This window comes from Mchenga conophoros, linkage group LG3 (assembly GCF_057382185.1).
Source record: "Mchenga conophoros isolate Kocher_MC1m ecotype Shallow Benthic linkage group LG3, M_conophoros_male_GT1.1, whole genome shotgun sequence".
Taxonomy (NCBI): Eukaryota; Metazoa; Chordata; class Actinopteri; order Cichliformes; family Cichlidae; genus Mchenga; species Mchenga conophoros.
In genome coordinates, this window is record NC_140528.1 from 20,844,417 (window position 1) to 20,852,657 (window position 8,241).

At 40.2% G+C, this 8,241-nt stretch overlaps 1 pseudogene; it reads right to left on the reverse strand.

The window, feature by feature from the left end:
• Positions 1-8,241, reverse strand: part of LOC146577636 (protein NLRC3-like) — a 177,435-nt pseudogene that overhangs the window by 57,772 nt on the left and 111,422 nt on the right.

Here is an 8,241-nt window from a genome sequence, read left to right on the forward strand (position 1 = left end):
GGGAGGAGTAGAAGCAGGTGGAGGCACTGGCTTTAGGTTAGTACTGCCTTTCTCTGGCTCTCCTTTACAACTCATCTCCTTCTCATTTGCTGACAATGTGCAGAGCCATCATCCTTCAGAGCACACCGACTGATGACCCGTCAGCACTGAGCAGCCTGTACATCCTGACAGGACACGAAAGCAGCTACTGAGAGAGGACACGGGGCTTCTCTTTCGACGGTGTTACCAAAGAAAAGCACAGCCTGTCTGTAACTGTGGGGTGGAAACGATGCTCTGTTTCACTGAGGCTGTGCCAGGAAACGGTTCAATGCTGGGAATGACAAATGTTAGGAAGGTATCCTGCTGACTGTCCAGCCTTCACCTGTACACAAGACACCTGTCAAGGTCCTCGCTGGGGTTATAGTTGATAAAGCTTTCTAGCTTTTCTTGTCTATTCAGCTTACCTGCTTAAATCAGACCTTTCTGTTAAAGCTAATGCAGACTCCACTGATCCGCCCGCTCAGTGTGGACGGGAGAATAACCTGAACATGGCCTCTGAGACATCATCGTACTGATGTTATGAAGCGCTCAGTCAGGTTTTCTTCTTGATCAGACTGAGGGGCAGACTGAGTGTGTTTTGGTGCCTCAACATTCAGTCATATTCTGTAAAGCCATTTTCTGTCTGCATGCTGCACATAACCTCTTTGGACCAGAGTGCTGTGACACCTACACCTTACACCTGCAGGAGCTGCTCGGCCATAGAAAGCTGCTCTGTGAAGTGCACGGCTTTTTTGCCAGTGTTGATTTTATGGGTTTAATGTAATAACTAATTTTTCACATCATCGTCTGAGTCGTAATCCCAACGAGGAAACCTGGAATGTAAAACTTGATGGACGCTCCAGCTGAAGAGTGAAGTGTCAGACTTTTAATGGATCTTTCAAGCATTAGCGTACTTACAATGGCAGAAACAGTGCCACGTCTAAAGCATAGGAGCCATCTTCATCTCATTCTTCCCATTTCATGCAAGTTTCTTCTCATCCTCAGATGGACAGAATTTGGTTTGCTGACTTCATTCAGTCACACCATACTAGAGCATAAAAAGTGGAAATAAACTGGTCAGTAAGAAAGTGTGATGCTTGAAAGTATAGCGTAAGGACAGCAGCAGCACTGCATTTACAGCTGATATGATGACTTCAGCATCTTTAAAGAACTGTGAAGGAATTATCAGTGCTAACACAACCTTAAGCACGTGATGTGACCGTATACACTGCTTACACTTTCAGTATCCTTACTTAAAGAGAACATCTCAGAAAAAAGTACAGTTAGCAAGAAGCTTTGAGAACAAGGCAGTGTTATTGTATGCTAACCACCGTGGTGGTGTAGCTTGTCCTGATAAAAAGTGAATGTGGTCACATTATACTTGTTAACTAAAATGAAAAAATAAAATAATTCCACTACATGGGTAAAGATATTTATGATATTTATGGAAAGGATACTATAAAAGTAACACTGGCCTTTCCATGAGAGAAACTTGAAGTACAGTATGCATGTTGAGATTAATGTTTGTTTAATATGATTTTGCTACTATGTGAAGATGTGATGTTATTAACAACACAGAATAGACAGAAATAAAGATTTTCATACTCTTGGAGTTTTATGAAGAGTTTGTTGGGTTGTTCTTCTTTGAATGTGTGGATCGATGCTTCTGCGATTTATATCTTAATCCTTCAATTTGTAAAAAACATTTTGAATTCCGTTTGAGAAGATAAATGAAGGTTCTTGCGTTCAAGCGGAGGCTCTAGCAGACTGAGAAAGTAACTGCATAACTGGTCAAAGGAGCTTGTAAAGAAAAGCGTCTGGACTTCTTTAAGTTACTTGAAGACGTTTCACCTCTCATCCGAGAAGCTTCTTCAGTTCTAAGGTCAAATGGTGGAGAGTCCCAGATAACTGCATAACTGTGTTATTCCTGCACCCATAGCAGCAAGTAAGTGAAGGCAGTGATGAGGGCTGATGAGTTCTCAGATCACTCAGTCAGTCTCTGAACGTCACCTTTATTGTGATCGCGCACTTTAAGCTTTCATGCCTGTATTTTTGCACAATTGTGATAATACTGTATTGAAAGAAATCTGTGCACAGACGAACATGGGGTGGCTTTGCTCAGGTAGTAGAGGAAGGTGCTTCAATCCCCGTCTGCATGCCAAATATCTCTGGGCAAGATACCAACCCAGAGTTGCTCTCCGAATGTGTGTGAACATTACACAGAAAGTGCTTACAGAGAAAAGTGCTTGCGTACACCTGAATGAGGCAAGTTCTTTAAAGTGCTTTGAGTACTATATAAGAACCAGTCCATTTACATCGCCAAAGCACTCAATACTCTCTTTACGAAGTTCTCTGTAGTTTGTTTCTCCAGCACCATATTTGACCGCGGTCAAGTGAGCCCTCACTTACGACCACACAGTCAAGCCAGCCGCACCTAAAATGTTGTTGCACTATTCTTATGCATATTACGGTACGGGTGCCGACTGGCTTAGAAATGCAGTCTTTTGTGTCCTGACCAGAGATGGGCAGTAACGCGTTACTTGTAATCTGATTACTTTTTTCAAGTAACAAGTAAAGTAAGGGATTACTATTGCAAAAACGATAATTGGATTACCGTTACTTTCCCGTAGGAACGCTGCGTTACTAAAACAGTGATTTTTTTGCGAGAATGTCTCATGACAGTGACGTAAGCAAGTGCAACGTCCGTGACAACAGCTGTGTGCAGATCAACAATGGATAATATATCGAGTGCGGGAGAGAATATGAGCGTGCAGCGTTTAAAGCGTGGAAGTACTGACCTTACTTTGAGTTTGATTCCATAAAAAGTGACAAAAACATTAGTGTCCGTTGTGCGTGGGAAGAAAACTTCTTTTTACGGCGAAAAAACCCCCTAAACTTCCAAGCAAGCACCGAGTAGCTACGACGTAATGGGAAAGTCACAGAGAAACTCGCGGATTCTTCAACTGACCGCGGCACACCTGCACCAGGGTAAACCTCCGCCTACCCTACTCCTGCTTTACAGGTGAAAATAGAGCCAAAGGACCGCTAGTCTTTGATTTTATTTATTTTCTGCTGTGTTTTACTTGCATCTATTTGAAAGAGTGAGTGTAAACACAAAAAAGATTTTATTTTATGTGCTGGAATGGGCAGAAAATAAGTTTAAATATTAAACAAATTTCTTCCAGTCAGAGAATGTTACATATAATTCAATTTTTGCTTGATGCATAAAGTTAAAAGATTAAAACTAATTAAACAAGTTTTAAAAAGAGAGACTTTTCCATTTGATTACATTTTATATGATGAATTATGCAGAAAAAGTAGAATTGGGCTGAAAGATCTATCGCTTTATCACCTATTCAGGTTGTAAATCGTGTTTTTAAAATGTAACTAAGTAATTAATTACTTTTGAAAATAAGTAATCAGTAAAGTAACAGGATTACTTTTTGGGGGAAGTAATCAGTAATTAGTTACTGATTACTTTTTTCAAGTAACTTGACCAACTCTGGTCCTGACACTATTGTACTTCACAATCCACTCCCAGTTTTGGTTCATCTCCACTTTTCCACTTTTTCCACTCCACCCTGTGATCCACAGCCCAAATTACTGTACGATTCAGAGAAAATTAACAGTAAAATTTACCCAATTTACTGTACTGTACTCTATATTTTCTCATATTTGAGCTCAGATTACAGGAAAACTGTAAGAGGTGACACTGATATCTCACTAGATTCTGACTCTGGGTGACCCCCACACACCCAAGATTACTGTACGGTTTCTGAGATTGCTTTGTTAACCCTCTCAAGGCAGGCGTTGCAGATATGCAACAGTTAAAAGCTAACAACCTGATCACCCCACATACATATTTCATGAGTTTTTTACTCAGAAGTACCACTGCAGGTATTCTTTTGTGCATTAGCAACAAAAACTTAATTTGAGCCTGAGAGGGTTAAGCATGAGTATGACAAAGGCTAAGAAAATATACTGCCTACAATAATATCAAATTTAAACAACAAATTACAAAATTGCCACACCTGCTGTTATTGCCAGGTGTTCGATAGAGCATTATTTAGTCATAAAAAATACATATCACTGAAATATCATCAGTAAAAGAAACACTCTGTCATGGTCCTGGGTCAGTGACCCAGTGCTTTTAGTTATCATTTTCTAGTTTATTATGATGATGATGATTATTATTATTGTTTGAGTTCTATGTGTGATATTCGGTCTGCCTTTGAGTCTGTGTCTCTGTCTGTCTATGGTGTCACCCCATCTGTTTGTGAAGCTGTCTGTTTAGATCTGTGTCTTGTTTGGTTCCCCGTGTCTGAGTTTCCTGTTTTATTGTGAAGGTCTCTGTCTGATGTGAGTATGTTCAGATTACATTTCCCCTGTCCCATCAGCTCTGATTTCTCCCAGCTGTGTTGTCCTCCTGTCTCTCATCCCCTGATTACTGGTGTGTGTGTATTTAAGCCCTGTGTGTTCTCCTACATGTTGCCGGTTTGTCTGTATTACTCAGTGTATCCACCGTGCCTTCTCCTTGCCTTTCATCGTCATTCTCCTCTGCTCGTTTTCAATCAGGATTGTGCTCTGTAGTTTAGTTGTTTCCCAGTTTAGTTTAGTTCGAGCCCCGTTTGCTGTTTGTCCACATTCTTTTTGTGTTCAATAAATCACCTTCACTTCTCCACGACTGCCTGTGATTGGATCCTCATTTATTCCGCACGGCTCGCCTCGGCAGCCGTGACACACTCACTATGTAAGACATGTTAGCAAATTCAGTTAATAAATAATGTATCAAATCTATACAGATGTTTGAAGGTATATTGCAAAGCATGTTTGTTTCTTATGGCTTACAAATGTGTTTGCCTTTAACATAATTTACATTTTATTTATACAGTTTCACAGACGAAACAAAATAGGTTTCCTGAACTGTTCTTCGTGGCCTAATTTTGAATCCTTCTGAGGGGGATGCATTATCCATGAAGGTGGGCAATTTGTTCGTCGATCTCTGACCCTCGCTGACTCTGACGCCTCCTAATTCTGCTTCCAGCCTCGCTGATTAATTTGTTGTCACTGATGCTGTCACCAGTTGTACACAACATCTCTGTTTGTCCACCAGTCTAATCTGTAATTCAGGTGAACCCAGAATTACCTGCATCTTTGTAATGTTTCAGAAAATATACACTATATGTTGATGGGCTTTGTCCCACTTTTCTTTCCTTTATAAGTAAGAATCTCTGTGGTTTTAATGACAATTCATATACAGATTGTGGAGGACATTTTATTCAACACTCAAAAAAGTTCCTCACCAGCAGACTGTAGTACAATTTCAGCCCACAGTTAATAAACCCATCCAATGCAGCGTTATCAGAGAAATTATGCAAGTGTTATGTTTGTATGTACTGGTAATCTATTTATCATTTATCATGATTCCTGCTCTGATGATTACTTTCTTCTCCTTCTGTAATTTTAACAGATAAAGGATGTTGAACATTAAGCTCCAAACAGGATGAATGAGGAAGACCACAGAGGAGAATCGTGGATGTAGTGAAAGAATATATGCAGATGGTTTTTTTCCTGGTGGAGGAGCAACTTCTGATACCATCTTAAAGAAAAAACACATAAAATTGAAGAGTAAAAATAATGACAACAATATGTCTAAATTTTTTATTAAGTTTTTAGAGCAAATGCAGTCTTGTCATGGTCAGAGTTGCCCACTCATATTTAACTAATTCAAATACAATTACTGCATTTAAATGCTTATGTTCTAATAAAAGGCATTGTTTAATACTTCTGCCATGACAACCCAAATAAATCAATGAGAGGGAAACGGGAAGATTAGTCATCAGGCAAGGTTTACTGTTCATTTACCATGCCTTGATAACAGTAAGCTTAACAAAAGAAAAATGTTGGCGACGAGAAAAGGTGTTCTGTCAAAACATCCTACCGTAGCGTAAATTTATAGTCTTGTCTATCAATCCGTGCTAACTTATCAGAATATGCTACCTTACGTGGTTAATGGCTCCGTTGTATAGGTAGCGTGTTCAGATGACCCAATCACACTATTAAAACATGCTTCCTGCTGGGATTTATATAGGTAGCGTGTTCAGATGACCCAATCACACTATTAAAACATGCTTCCTGCTGGGATTTATATAGGTAGCGTGTTCAGATGGCCAAATCACACTATTAAAACATGCTTCCTGCTGGGATTTATATAGGTAGCGTGTTCAGATGGCCAAATCACACTATTAAAACATGCTTCCTGCTGGGATTTATATAGGTAGCATGTTCAGATGACCCAATCACACTATTAAAACATGCTTCCTGCTGGGATTTATATAGGTAGGGTGTTCAGATGACCCAATCACACTATTAAAACATGCTTCCTGCTGGGATTTATATAGGTAGCATGTTCAGATGACCCAATCACACTATTAAAACATGCTTCCTGCTGGGATTTATTTAGGTAGCGTGTTCAGATGACCCAATCACACTATTAAAACATGCTTCCTGCTTGGATTTATATAGGTAGCGTGTTCAGATGACCCAATCACACTATTAAAACATGCTTCCTGCTGGGATTTATATAGGTAGCATGTTTAGATGACCCAATCACACTATTAAAACATGCTTCCTGCTGGGATTTATATAGGTAGCGTGTTCAGATGGCCAAATCACACTATTAAAACATGCTTCCTGCTGGGATTTATATAGGTAGCGTGTTCAGATGACCCAATCACACTATTAAAACATGCTTCCTGCTGGGATTTATATAGGTAGCGTGTTCAGATGACCCAATCACACTATTAAAACATGCTTCCTGCTGGGATTTATATAGGTAGCGTGTTCAGATGACCCAATCACACTATTAAAACATGCTTCCTGCTGGGATTTATATAGGTAGCATGTTTAGATGACCCAATCACACTATTAAAACATGCTTCCTGCTGGGATTTATATAGGTAGCGTGTTCAGATGGCCAAATCACACTATTAAAACATGCTTCCTGCTGGGATTTATATAGGTAGCATGTTTAGATGACCCAATCACACTATTAAAACATGCTTCCTGCTGGGATTTATATAGGTAGCGTGTTCAGATGGCCAAATCACACTATTAAAACATGCTTCCTGCTGGGATTTATATAGGTAGCATGTTCAGATGACCCAATCACACTATTAAAACATGCTTCCTGCTGGGATTTATATAGGTAGCATGTTCAGATGGCCAAATCACACTATACATAACATAAGTGGTGGCTCGTCCGGGATCTTTGGACATTTTAGTGGAGACTGAATGTCAGTTTGTTTTGCTTTTAAGTGGGTGAGTGATGGTGTTCAGTGTAATTGAGCAAACTCCCTTTAGTGTGTTTCAGCTGGGTGACTGTGCTGCCCTTCCATCGAAGCACTTGTTTGTTGTTTTGCTTTATTGTTTTAGTTTATTGTGTTTGGTGGCTATCCTGGGTGGGGGTACGCTTCAGAGTTTGGTAGGAGACTATATCTCTGGTCTGCTGCCTGCTCTCGAGTTCGCGTTTAAAGTTGCCTCGAGCCTGGTACACCACTGAAGACTAGGGTAGGGAAAGTAAGGGATTTGTTGTTTTTAGTGTACTTTTGGTTTTGTGTTGTAGCAGGTCAGGTAATCATTTTGGGTTTGACTGTTGTGCTCTTTTGTGTTGGTCACATGTTACTTTTTGTGTGTTCAGTGTGGCAACTTCAGATCCTCATGTAGGGGCATCCATGCTTAAAGATGCCAACTTGCTTCAGAGGAACTTTTAATTTGTTTAGGGGTCCTAGAGGAACCCTTTTAAGGGAGGAGGTGTTACGTCCCTCTGCAGCTTCTAATCGTCTCAGTGTTTTCAGCTGGTGCTAATTGGCCACACCTAGTCAGGTGTGGATAAAAGCATACCTGAGGCAAGCTTCCCGGCAGTGCACTAGTCTTTGCCTTGGTGGCACCAGCCATTTTAGCCAACCTGGTTTTCCATTTTAGGATGAAACCTCTTCTCACCCACACTCTGCTATTCATCTCTGTTTTTATGTTGCGGCTTTTGAGCCGGGTCGTAACACTGAAGATTACAAAGATCAACATTAAGACCAGTCTGTGCATTCAAAGCAGTGACAGAAAAGAGTGTGGGGCATTAACCCCCACTCACTGAAATGGCATCCAAGATGCCTTCATAACTTTAAGAAAAGGAAAGAAAAAAGGCAATAAAATGCAACAGCCTTTAAA